We start from the raw sequence: 13187 nt of genomic DNA, 5'->3' as shown, positions 1-13187 counted from the left end.
GGATCTATAGCTGTTAGCAGAGTACTGATGTCTGAGACCACAGGGTACTGTGGTACCACACATTTATTGAGTTCTCGTAAATCTACCACAAGTCTGTAAACTGGTGGTGCACCGTCCTCTGTCTTCTTTCGCACTGGTAGAACTGGTGAATTACATATGTTGGAAGGTACTTCTCTGACTACTCCTTTTTGTATCAAGTCATTGATAATCTGAATAAGGGCTTGTTCCGCATCTGGAGGTAACTTGTATTGGCGGACACGAGGTAGGACAACACCTTCTTTCAACGTGACTATGTGTGGTGTAATATCCATGAACCCTACGTCAGTTGGATCAGTAGCCCATAATGTAGTAGAAATGTCCCTTAATCTGACATCTAACTCTCGTGTCGTGAAATGACCTTTGAAATCTCGGAGGAATAGTCGGATTCCTTCCGGGGAACAGCATATCACAGCACCCAGTTCCTTTAATGTCTGGATGCCAAGTAGATTTTCGGGACAGAGAGAGAGAGAGAGAAAAACTCTGTTTATTTAGACCTTAGTCTTTAAAACCAAATTGAATAAAATTCAGGATATTATACATAATTAGTTATTAGTAAAACAGTGTACAACTTTTGTTACATTTTTTAAAAAGGTATAAAACATACAGAACATTCTACTTAAAATCCGAATCATCTTAGACTTTTAAAGTCAGGGCTGTTCATTATCTTCAGCAGTCCACCATTGCTATAAGGAGATTAAAAAGTATTGAAACCCATTGGACTTGTCCTGCCTAAGTTACTCTTCTTCATTTATTGTATACAGGGTAACTGGGGTTTCTCACTACACTTCTTTGAGCTTTCCCCTGACCATTTGATTAATTTCTTTCAGGTAATAACCCAGAGCTATAGCTATTTCTAGATATTCCATTCTTAGCACTAAATTGATTGCTTGGGCTCTCGCTCTTGTGTTATATTTTCTGAATATGGGTCGCAGAATCCGTTTTCTCACTTCAACATACCTGAGACAGTCAAGAAGAATGTGCATTATCTCACACTTAGACCCCATACCGCACTTGCAAAAACCATCTGGGTACATCATTTCTGCCATGACTTTCTCCTCCACTCGCCAGGGGATAATGTCAATTCTCATTTTTAAAATATCCCACCTAAATCCATACTTCGGGAGTGCTTCTAGGTATGGATATCCTATATCGGTTTCCCACACTTCTATCATGTTTTTTACCAATTTTTTGTTTCTTAGATAGATTTTCGGGACAGGACTTAGTAAGCACCAAATCGGTGGAAGCTGTAAGAAGGCCAACCTGAAGTGATACTGGTTCAGAAACTTTGTTAATGACTGGTGTACCTGAGAAACCCAAGGAAATACTATTTGAGCCAGAGAGGGGTACCTTGGGAACTTTGTTGTGTTGCAGTGTCGTCCTACTGGCCCCGGTGTCAATCAGAAATTTTGTTTTTTTACCTAGGAGCTAAGCGTGTACATAGGGACCCTTTTGGTCAACCGGGACCGGGATCAGTGGACGACTATCGTATTCCTCCCAGCTGTCTCATGAAATTGTAGAGAATTCAGGGTAGGATGCCACTGGATACTGATAGAGTTGTGTGGCTAATTTAGTATCAGCTAGGGGAGTTGATGTTGGAGCAGAGGGACGAGTGGTATAGGTGCGAGGCTGTGTCTTTCCAGTAGCAATATTGTGTTGTAAGACTGGACAGTCACGCACAAAATGGCCAGGCTTTTTGCAATAATTACAGGTAACCTTTTCTTGTGTTGCTGGACGCTGCTTATGAGTCTGAGGAATTGTATTGGTCTGTGCTACCAGTACCTTCATTTTAGTATCTTTTGTCCTCTTTTTCTCCTGTTCCTGTTCATCTCTAATTCTGTTCTGATGGTACTGGAGCATCTGAAGTGCTTGTGAAGGGGAACTTGCTTGCCAAGTGCTTTCAACCTTTAATACCCTATCTTTGATTTGAGGTAAGGCATTTTCTACAAGTTTTGAAACAAACAATCGACTATAGGCGTCTCCACCTGAGGAGAGACCGCTATTGATAAGGAAACATTTCTCTAATCTTGTATAATAGTCCCCTATATCGTCATCTGGTTTCTGCTTGCACGCAGAGATAGCATCCCAATCTTCCTTTTTGGTGGCCAATAACTTGGAGAGTATTTTCGGGAGAAGGCGAGGGAGTTCCAGGACTAGAGGTCCCAAGCCTTGTCCAGGAGTACGAGTAGTTTCTTCTGTTTCTAAAGCTGTCCTTGCTATCTTTTTCCCTTCTACCTCCCAATCTTTCCCTTTTAATTTGTCGTATGGTCCTTGAGGCAGTAGGACTTTGAGGAGAATATTGAGGTCCTTATAAGTAAAGGAACCCATTTGAAGGATATCTTTGAGTTCCCTATGGAAACCCGTAGGATCTTTTCCATGAGAAGGGACCAATTTCTTCATTTATAATATCTCTATTTTTGTCAGGGGAGTGTAGACAAATGTTTGTTGTAGCTTTCCTGCAGAATCTACAACGGGATGTACTTCTCGGAGAGGAAATTGACCTTGGCCATACTGAGGGGGATCGGAGTCATAAACATTAGAAAGGTATTGGACATAGCGTTGTCGTTGATCTAGGAAAATGTTTAGGAAATCTTGTCCCCTTGTCACCCACCTCCCTTCTAGACAGTCTCGTAAGAGAGGATGTAGCATTTTGGGTGGGTAGCTAGTGTCTTCATACAATGTAATGAGGTGTTGAACCATATAGATACTGGCTAGTCTTTGAGATGTCATGGGGAGCGATAAAAACATTTGAGCGACTATGTCAGGGCCATATATAGAGTATTGGGACACCCAATGGGTGCTTGATCGAACAATTTCTTTTTCTTGTGTGGTGAGTGGAGGTTTGTCGTCCATCCTATCATCCAAAGCTTCTTGTGTTAGTTGGAACGATCTATCTGAAGAAGCTGACAATTTTTTAGTCTTATTCCTAAGTTGCCCGCTACTTTGGGAACGAGGGATATGGAAACGTACTGACCCTTGAAAAGCAGTTCCTTCTTCCCTGTCTTCGTCTGTACCCCCATTCTCGGTCTCTTGGGTAGGGGCACTTCTTTGGTGAGAGTCGGAAACCTTACTGGTAAAGAGAGGGATGAAGAAATCTATTTCTTTTATTTTATTATAATTCCCCGCAATTACTGCTTGATCTAGCTGGAGTAAGTCGTCGGGAACTTTTTTTCCAGCACTTGAGATCATAAGGATAAAACAGGTAATCATAAATCGTGAGAGACATATTCTATGAGCGATAGGTCTATTTTTAATAGCCTCTTGTAGGTCTTCTAAATGTTCTCCTGTTCGGAGAGCTTCGTAACTCTTATTTAGGCAATTTGTGATATTTGGTACCTCCCCGTATGCCTTCTAAAGCTTCCCGTAAGCGATAGGAGACATCTACTTGTGGAACTTCCCCTGGAGTCGGGTCAAATTCACATTCTAACATAGGTAGAACACCATCTGAAGTATCAGGGATGGGTTCCGTCTGGGCAACTATCCGTCTGACCGTTGTTTGATTGGTATAAGCAGGAGGTGGTTCCATTAAATAGGTGGTAATGAAGTCTTCGGATACGGAAGGAACTTTAGGATATGGAGGTGCTGTGGGAATACTAGGGTCTGGACTACCATCGGACTCTGTCTTTTGTGAAAGGACAGGATATATACCCGTCACGGAGGCCGAGACCTCCCTTTTCCTTTGTTCGAAATTAATATCATCATTCTGATCCCGTAACTTTCTCATCTTACTTTCTTCTGACATTCTATTTGCTTTCTCTACTTTCCTTTGCTCTTTCTGTTCCCTTCGATGTGCTTCCTTTCGCCATAATTCGATACTCTCTAACATCGAGGGTCTTGCTTTCTTTTCCCAACATTTCTTTTCAACTGCCATGATACAATTTAAATCCCATGTGCCACTCTTTGGCCATCTAATCGCAATTTCTAAATCTTGAGTGTAATCTTCCCAAAGATCTAAGTACAAAACTGCACCAATTCCATATTTCGTATACATGAAGAAACCAGGAGTATCCTTTGGGGGGACTGGTACATTTTGTTCCAGTAACCCCCTCCGGGTACCCAGTTTACCCAACTTAGAAAACAAAGGCATTGTGTCAACAAACAATAAAACTTACACTTGATAACTTGATATACCCTGAGTATCAGAGTACAAACATACCGTTTTCTAGAAACCTAGAACCCGTCTTGACCGTGCTCTGAAAAATCAGAACCCGTCTTGATACACCGCCAGCAGTACTCACCGAGGTGCAGAGAACTTGAAGACCTTGAAGATCTGGACACTGGACTAGTTACGCTGCGCTCCTGATCAGGGATTTGTCGGGGTTCTGAAGACCTCGGACTCGGCAACTTCACAAGATTCGGGCTCTGGGTCGAGACTTCCGCTGTCGTCCTCACCGCCTCGTATGGATGGCTAGGCCGCGGCTCGGTCCCTCTTTGACACGAAGGAGTTCATGCATGAACACCCGGCAGTGTGCATTTTGAAGTCCGTCGGTATCTGGAGAGACAGGTTCGGGTCCGCATCACCGACTTGTGGGGAGAAAGGGAAGTCCCTGTTCGGGCGGCAATTTACTGTGGTAAATATTTAAGTAATTTACCTTGATCGGAATTTCTATAATATCAATAAGGTCAAGCATGAAGAGCAGAGTCCGTGGTGGTTAGAATTCAAGGGTCTTTATTCAGTAACTCGAGTTAAGGGAGAGCTCCGTCACCTAAGGAGGCTCGGGAATAGTCTCTACTTTAATCAAAGAAAACATGGTATTTATACATTCTTGACATAGAAAAAAGGAAGGAGCTTCCCTTGAGCATACGGAAGTCATGACAGGAGCAGCGTAACTGTGTCATAATCATGAGAAAGAAAAGTCATGGCAGGAGCAGCGTAACTGTGTCATAATCATGAGGAAGTCACGGCAGAAGCAGAGTGTTGAGAAATAACCCTAGGCTGGTTCCTTAGATAAGAGAGAGAGAGAACTGGTCGTGACAGGATGTCTGGTGTCGTGTCTTAGCAAACAGGCGCTGGTTTCTCGGAATTGGTCGTTGTGTCTTGGAAAACGGGGCCTTATTTCTCGGAATCGGCCTGACCATAACAGTGTGTGGTTGCAACGGGGCTCGTTTCTCGGAATCGGCTTGGACATAAGAATGTGTGGTTGTAATTAGAGGAAGAAGTGCGTTGTGTGCAACCTTACGTTTATGTGCCCGGGTTTTCTAGTTACCATCATGGAGAGCTCGGGACGTGAAAGAGAGGGTGTATAATGGGACATAAATAACGAAAAATATTCATTTTCCACATTCCACACTTGCTTATTCGATTTGCCCACTCACAGGAAGATGCAACGGACAGTTAACCATCACATTACTACGTCCTGGCACATATTCCACAATTAAACCATTTTCTTGCAGTGGAAACCAATCTTGTAATCCGGGCCATAGCATTGCAACCCCCACCAGGAGAAAGAATCCCCACCACAGGTTTATAATTCGTTTTAAGAACAAAACGTGAGCCTAATATAATGTTGTGAAAATATACAATGGCCCATACACACGCCAACAGTCCCTTTTCAATGACTGCATATCTCCTCTCAGCATCAGGCAATGTTTAAATGGTGTGCGCAGGAATATAAAAAATGTCCAGGAATTTTCTCTGCGAATATCCAAAATGTCTTTAATATTTAAATGGGTCACAAAAAGACAGCAAATTTCAGCCAACACGATTCGTTCTCATGGAGAACTTCATCAGGGCTTCTCAGGGGAATACCCTTGTTGAAGGAGATAACAAGTAAGTTCTCATTGATTGTGAAGACAATATTCTTGTGTCAAGTACACCGGTAATAATTAAGGCAATGGTGAAATCTGAGATACTGCAGAATTCAAGAATTTGTCATCCTTCATATATCTTTCCCTCTCAAACCTGTTATATCTGTCAGGTGAACTTCTACCATACTCCTAGAACCTTTTCTTTACAAACCCCCACGGGTTTTTAGAACCACCATAACCTACATCACCGACAACATCAGTTTCATCCATATTGATCTTTTCAGACACATGCACAGGTTTCATCCACTTCTCTGATTGCTTCAACGCTTTAGCTGTGGCTATCACATCTTGCAGCTTTGGTTCCCCCATGACGCACAATTGCTCTTGCACTTTTCTTCTCTTCACATTAACTATTATTTGATCTCTGATCATTCCATCAGTTATTACTCCAAAATTGCAATGTAAAGATAACCCTTGCAACGCAGTCAGAAATTCATCAAAACTTTCTTCACTTCCTTGTGCCCTGGTATAAAATTTGAATCGGTTCAAAGCCACACTGGCAGTTGATTTGAGCCTATTTTCCAACCTTAACAATGCCTCTTGAAAAACATTAACTTCATCCGCATCTCCATCTCTCTCCATAGTAATTTGTGGTAGAGTACGAAAAGTCCCTCTGAATCTAAACAATGCAGGAGAATATTTTTCTTGCTCTCATTAGACATATCATCATCATCATCATCTATAGCCTTCATGTATGTCAAAAATTCTTCCTTCCATCGCATCCAAGGAATAGGTGGATCTCCCTTGTTTTGGAGAAATTTTGTTAGAGGCTCAAAGTGCATGGTAATTACAAATTGTGGGCAAAATTATTAGAAACGTAGGAATACAATTTTGTTAAATAGTGTGCAAATCACTTAAAAAATCTGCACATGACAATAGTGTGTACATCACAGAATCACCACAAACCAATCTGCACTTGTGTTTGAGAATAGTGAGCCAATCACTGCAATAACTTGTACTTAATATTGACATGTGTGCAAACCACTGACCCAACACCAAAGCAATCTGCACTTGACAAAAGTGTGCAAATCACTGAATCACCTCCAAAACAATTTGCACATTACTTTGACAGTATGCAAATCACTGAAACACACCCAGCTGCACAAGTTTAATCAGCCAACTTTCCCAAGCAAAAATGGCCGCTATAAATCGAGGAGAACGTGTGACCAGAAACGCCCACATATGCACATAGCTGCGTAGTCCTCTTTTCAAACACAGGAAATGGAGCAGTGTCGGAAGGCTAGCAGCCCATGAGCAACTCGTAGCGTAGAATCCTCGCCCTACTAAGGAATGCTGAGATGAACGTGCAGCGTTGTGCCATAGCTTCAGGCGTGCGTGAGGTATTTATCGGTTACATGCCTTCTCTCGCGCTTAACTGTCACAAAATAATAAAGCTGATAAAATTGCTAAAGTCCATAGAATCACCACAGGACAAAATAAAAATACATTGATACTTGAAAATGCAGGCTTCCCATTTAATCCCACAATAGCCAATACATTATGAATCTCACAAATACACTGTTAGTGATGCATAAGGGGGTTGTTAATACCTCCACATCTGAAGCTATTATTACTGGCATTGTGGATTGTACTCCTGTTCCTTGTCCCACTGGGTTGAGGATCGCTGAACGACCTGGTGACCATACTCATAAATGCAGTATTCTGAGCTGGAATATTGCGGGTTTAAGATCGAAGAGAGATGATCCCAATTGGCTATCTTATATAAAAAGTTATGATATAATTGCCCTCCAGGAGACCTGGGACAGGGAGGAAAATTCTGGGTTGGATGGTTTCAGCTCCTATTTTGTACCTGCACGCCCAGTTTCGGCGGGCAGAGCAAAAGGAGGTATGTCATTTCTCCTCTCTTTGGATTTAAGGGGCTCTGTAAAAAGGTTGGAGATTGACTCCCCCAAATTGCTTGTTATTGGAGATTAGCATGCTCAATCATTTAAAGTTTTTACTAGTGAATTTATATAATTCTATAATTCAGGGGAGTGTGATTATGTAAACCAACATTTAAGTACCCTGAATCATTTTTTTATGGATTATAAGTCTAAGCAATCCTCTACTCCCTACTATGTTTTATTAACGGGTGATTTTAATATGCACCTATGTGATTCCCATTGTTTAATTGACGATCCTCATGGCTTTAATTATGCTACCGCAGCGCATTTTGAGCACACTAGACGGGGCAGGTGCCTTGAGTCCCTCTTAACTGATACTGATCTTTTCGAACCTAGTTTTGTTAATTCCAAGGATCGGTGTCCCACATTTAAATCCAAGGCTAGCAACTCTATTATAGATTTAATGTTTACGTCCCCTATGCTACTGAATAAGGTCAATTTCTATAATGCTCAGGAATCTCCTTTGAGCGACCATAATCCGGTGGTTCTAACCTTGGATACTAGTAGTGGTGTTCTGGGCAAGAGAGGTAGGACCCCGTGCTACCCTGTGATCATGGGAGGAGGCTTAGATGGGCTAATATAATCCCAGACACATACCTTAAGGGCCTGTGGGAGAATTGCTCAGATGGTGTCACAGTCTGCATTGACCCCCTAAGCACCAAGGATGCGGTACTTAGAGGTTTTGAGGGCATCTGTAGTCAGTTAGGCCTTGACTTAACTACTAAAACCAAAATGAGACCCAAATATGGCCCAAAGTGGTTTGATGAGAAATGTTCTCATGCTCATCGCGCATTATCCCTTGCCCTGAAAAAACAACCCTGGGATAGGGATTTGATAGCCAGGTGGAGGAAGGAGTATAAGTTAGTCCTTCATAGACGGAAAAACGAGATAAAGGAAGAGGCATTGAATTCCTTATTGTCTGTGGAGGTGTTAAGGGATAGCTCCAGGTTCTGGACCATTGTCAGCACCCCATTTTTTTTCGTGGGAGGATAATGAAGCCCAGGACTGCAATATTACAGAAGCTCAGTGGCTTTCCCATTTTGAGGCGATTTATGAGTTTAGAGGGGCTGTGGATGGTACCCCATGGTCCTCCCTTTATCAGACCAGTACCCCGATTGAGTTTAATGAGGGGGAAATTGTAAGTGATAAGTGAGACTGCTAGTAATAAAGCTCCGGGCCCGGACGGTGTCCCTGCAGATTTCTTTAAAAGTAACCCTTAATTCTGGGCTAAAATCCTTGTTAATGTTTTTAGTGCTGTGGGAACAGTAGGCTTCCCGGCCTCCTGGTCTAAATCTATTATTATTCCTATTTTTAAAAAGGGGCAGCGAGGGTATCCTCTGTGTTACAGGCCGATATCCCTCATTGATTCCTCTGTGAAAATCCTGGGAAAGGTTATCCTATCTAAAACCACAGACTGGGCAAATGAAAGGGGTATTCTGTCTGACATGCAATATGGTTCTAGATGCGGTAGGAGTACTATGGATCAGTGCTTAAATTTTCATATTTTATTAGGTAAATATACTATGGTCAAGGAGGGTTGTCTAACAATGGCTTTTATGGATTTATCCAGTGCGTTTGATCTGGTTAATAGATCAAAGCTCTGGCATATTTTATTGTAAAAGGGCCTTGATCCCTGTTTAGTTTATTTTTTAGCTTACCTTCATCAAGACCTCACAGCCTCTGTTAGGTTATCTCAGGCTGGCGACTGTACCAGATCTTTTACCTCTGGCAGGGGTGTTCGGCAGGGGTGCATTTTGGCACCCCTGCTTTTTACCCTTTATGTGAATGATCTGGACTAATCGCTTATTGAGTCTGCACTGGATATTCCGCGAGTGGGAGAGTGCTCAATCACTGTTCTCCTCTACGCGGATGATGCGGTTCTTTTAACCCGTACGGCAGTGGGTTTACAGCGACTTTTAGATGCTTTTGGGGCATTTATGAACTCACTAGATCTGGTAGTGAATAATGGAAAGCCACACACCATGACAGTAGGACATAGACCCAGAAAGACATTTTATTGTAACGGTCTGAAGGTTTCTGCTGTGTCTTCTTTCACTTATTTGGGAGTCCTTTTTGACGACAGGTCATCTTGGGTCCAACAACAAAAAGTCAAAAAGAACGCCATCACACGAGCTTCCTCATCCCTTTTAGGATTTGCACGGCGTCTTGGGACCAGACCAATAGAGGCTATCCTAAAGGTCTATAAGGCCAAGTGCCTGGCTATTGCGGCCTATGGATCCTCTATATGGGGTTATAAAGATCAGGCTGGCATACAGATAGCCGAAAACAAATTTTTACGGAGTCTTTTGTCTGTCCCACAATCAACCCCATCGTACACTGTACATCAGGAGTTAGGGATAGGTTATGTCACCAATATTTTGAGAACAGCTCCGTTGCTTTGCTGGCTCGATACTTGGTTGAATCCCGAATTAACCCTTAATCACATGATTTTACGAGACTGTATTGCTCTGGATAAGTCTATAAAAATCAAATGGTTGGCAAACGTTAAAAGTATGTTATTTAAATTAGGTCGACCAGAGCTTTTTAGGAACCTGATGGATCCGGAAGGAGGACGTGCTGTGGGTAAAACTGAATTTTAAGAACCTCCTGGTGGTGGGGCGAGAACAGGAGCTATGTAAACCTTTAGTTAGGGCCCATTACTTATTAAAAACATCCATTAACATTGAACCTTACTTGTTAATTGTCAATAAGTTGTACCAACGATGGCTCCTAACTAGGCTTCATTTCAATTTGATTCATTTAACATTGGGGGTTATCAAGGTTGGTGTAACCCCGAAGATGCCAAACCCTGCCAATGTGATAATTTCTCGCCACAGGACACACTTTATTTTAGGATGTTTTGTGACTTTTTTCCCCATATTCGCATTAGATTTTTTTTTTACCTATTTTGAGAGGAAGGGGTTTCACTCAGGTTAGACCAGCGTTCGTTTTTCTTCAATCTTTGTGTAACCCTGGTGATATATTTAACATTGCATCTTTTTTGGTAGCAGCAGTGAGGATTAAGAATAAGAAGAATTTGAGGATGATGCCACCTTAATCTATCGTTTGTGGTCTGCTGCTGTCGCCCGGTTAAGGGGTCTGAATTGGTGATAGGGTTTTTATGAATTGAAATATCGCCCATGTATTTTAATTGTCATGTTTAAATATTGGTAACATTGTTTAAATGTGTGTTCTGTGTTTGTTTCAAATTAGAGAGAGACCCCCTGCAACCAGGGGAATAGGGTACTTTTTAACAGTAGAAAGAGTTATCCCTTGGCAGATTGTTCATACATGGGACAAACCTAAATGTTTATCTCAAACTACCCAATAGGCCCACTGGATCCCAATAGGGACCTTTCTTGTCTTAAATACTTAAACAACAAAAATGTAAATCATTTGTTTTATTATAAAAAATTGATACAAATACACTCAAAGGTTAAAAACAAATCATATTATACCTAAACACATTCATTAAGTACAGTTATTTTTTACATAAAAACATATAAAACTGAATTATTAAAAACCAATTAGTACATATTATATCAAGGTGAAAAAATACAAAAAGAGGAGAGACATACATAGACATAAAATTGTCAATAACTATTGCACGTTTTTGAGATTATTACATAGATACCATCCTGGACATGTTACTATTCTTTGTCTACAGGTTAGGTTTTCAATCTCCTAATCGTGCAGGGAGGCGTTGACGCGTTTCGATGGTTTTTATCGATGAGTTACCATCTTTTTCAAGACTAAATTAATGAGTCTCTCCTACAAATGGCACTGGTTGGTTGCCGTCTGTATAGTTAACCTGTAGATAAACATATTGCTATCAGTATTTTTATATATAATACATATAGGTTTTTCATTCTACACAAGCCTCTTTTCCAATTGGTAATTGTATTACAATTGACTAGTATAATTCAGTTTGATATGTTTTTATGTAAAAAATAACTGTACTTAATGAATGTGTTTAGGTATACTATGATTTGTTTTTAACCTTTGAGTGTATTTGTAATCTGCCAAGGGATAACTCTTTCTACTGTTCTGTGTTTGTACTTTTATGATTGTAAGTAATCGAATAAAGTGGATTGATTGACTGACTGACTGAATCCCAAAGTCAATTGTCGCTGTGCATTAAATCATGAAGCAAACAGCCATATTGCTTGACACAGTACGTCACCACAACATTGGTACCAGCTTGTGTGGTCCTGGAAAATCCTGGTATTTCAAACCATGAAGAGAAATACATTAAAATCCATGGGTTCTGTAGGCGACTACACTGCTCATGTGCTGTGTAAGGGGTAACAAGTGTTGCTCCACCTCGTCGCCACTTGTAAAGACCAAAACGAAGGTTCTAGGAAGAAGAATTATTCATCACAGCACAGTACCCTTCATTGCCACCAACTGCTAAGTACTCGCTCAAATCCCCAGCAACCCCTTCATTCCATTACAGAATCCAATTACATCACACTACCAGGTGACATAACACGGATGCCCTCACCATGAGCTGTAAATAAGATATTAAATCCAACAGTTGACAATTTTTTTTTTTTGTAAAAGCGTCCCATGGTGCACTTTCACTTTAACAGCTTCAGCGCACCTTTCCTTAGACAAGCAGTGTCTAAAGAAAGGGGCACGGCCGCCATTAAATCAAAGTGTGGAATGGTGTGCATTAAGAAAAAAACTGAACAAATATGAAGAAGAAACAAAATGCGGCTGCATCGGTGCCGCAAACTACAAACCAAAGGCACGGCCGCCACGAGTTGGAAGAGCGGAGAAATCCATTTAACCAAATAGTGCTTGGAGAATGTAATGAAAGCCTACCAAGTAACAACACATGTAACAGGGGTGTCCTCATGGGAGGTTACAAGGTGAGACAAGGCGGTACTAAGGAGGGACTACTAAGCCTATTGGCCACTGAAAAGCCACAGTCTTCAAAGGACAGTGACAGCAGCTAATTAAAAAGATGGGTAGAAAGTGGGCTGAGCTTCAAGTCTATACCTGATTACAGCATGTCTCGAAGAGACCGTGCAAACACTGCTATTCAAGACCTAAAAAGCAGGGCTGTATAGGCCCCTTAACGTCTGACCCTGATATGGAACATTTGAAAGTTCTGAGTTCATGAAAACTTAGTGAAATGAAACAAAAGGCCAAAACCTTTGGAATACACCTACCATTCTACTTTGTTGCCTACTGAGCGGCGTGCCACTCGCCGAAAAAGTAAGCTCTATATAAATGCAATTACTATACAATACAATACTGTGTGATGTCATCTTTTCGTTGCTTTCTTAGTGTGGTCCTAATTTTATGTCTATGCAAATGTTTTTTTTTTTTGGCGAGGGGTGTTCGAATATCCATCCGATCACCCTACTTCCAAGTCCGTTTTGTTTGAAACGCGGTTATTATTTAGCAATCGCTACGAAAGATCCTTGAGAC

The sequence above is a fragment of the Lissotriton vulgaris genome, chromosome 1_1 (assembly GCF_964263255.1).
Source record: "Lissotriton vulgaris chromosome 1_1, aLisVul1.2, whole genome shotgun sequence".
In the NCBI taxonomy this organism is placed as follows: Eukaryota; Metazoa; Chordata; class Amphibia; order Caudata; family Salamandridae; genus Lissotriton; species Lissotriton vulgaris.
Note: the sequence above shows the minus strand (reverse complement) of the source record.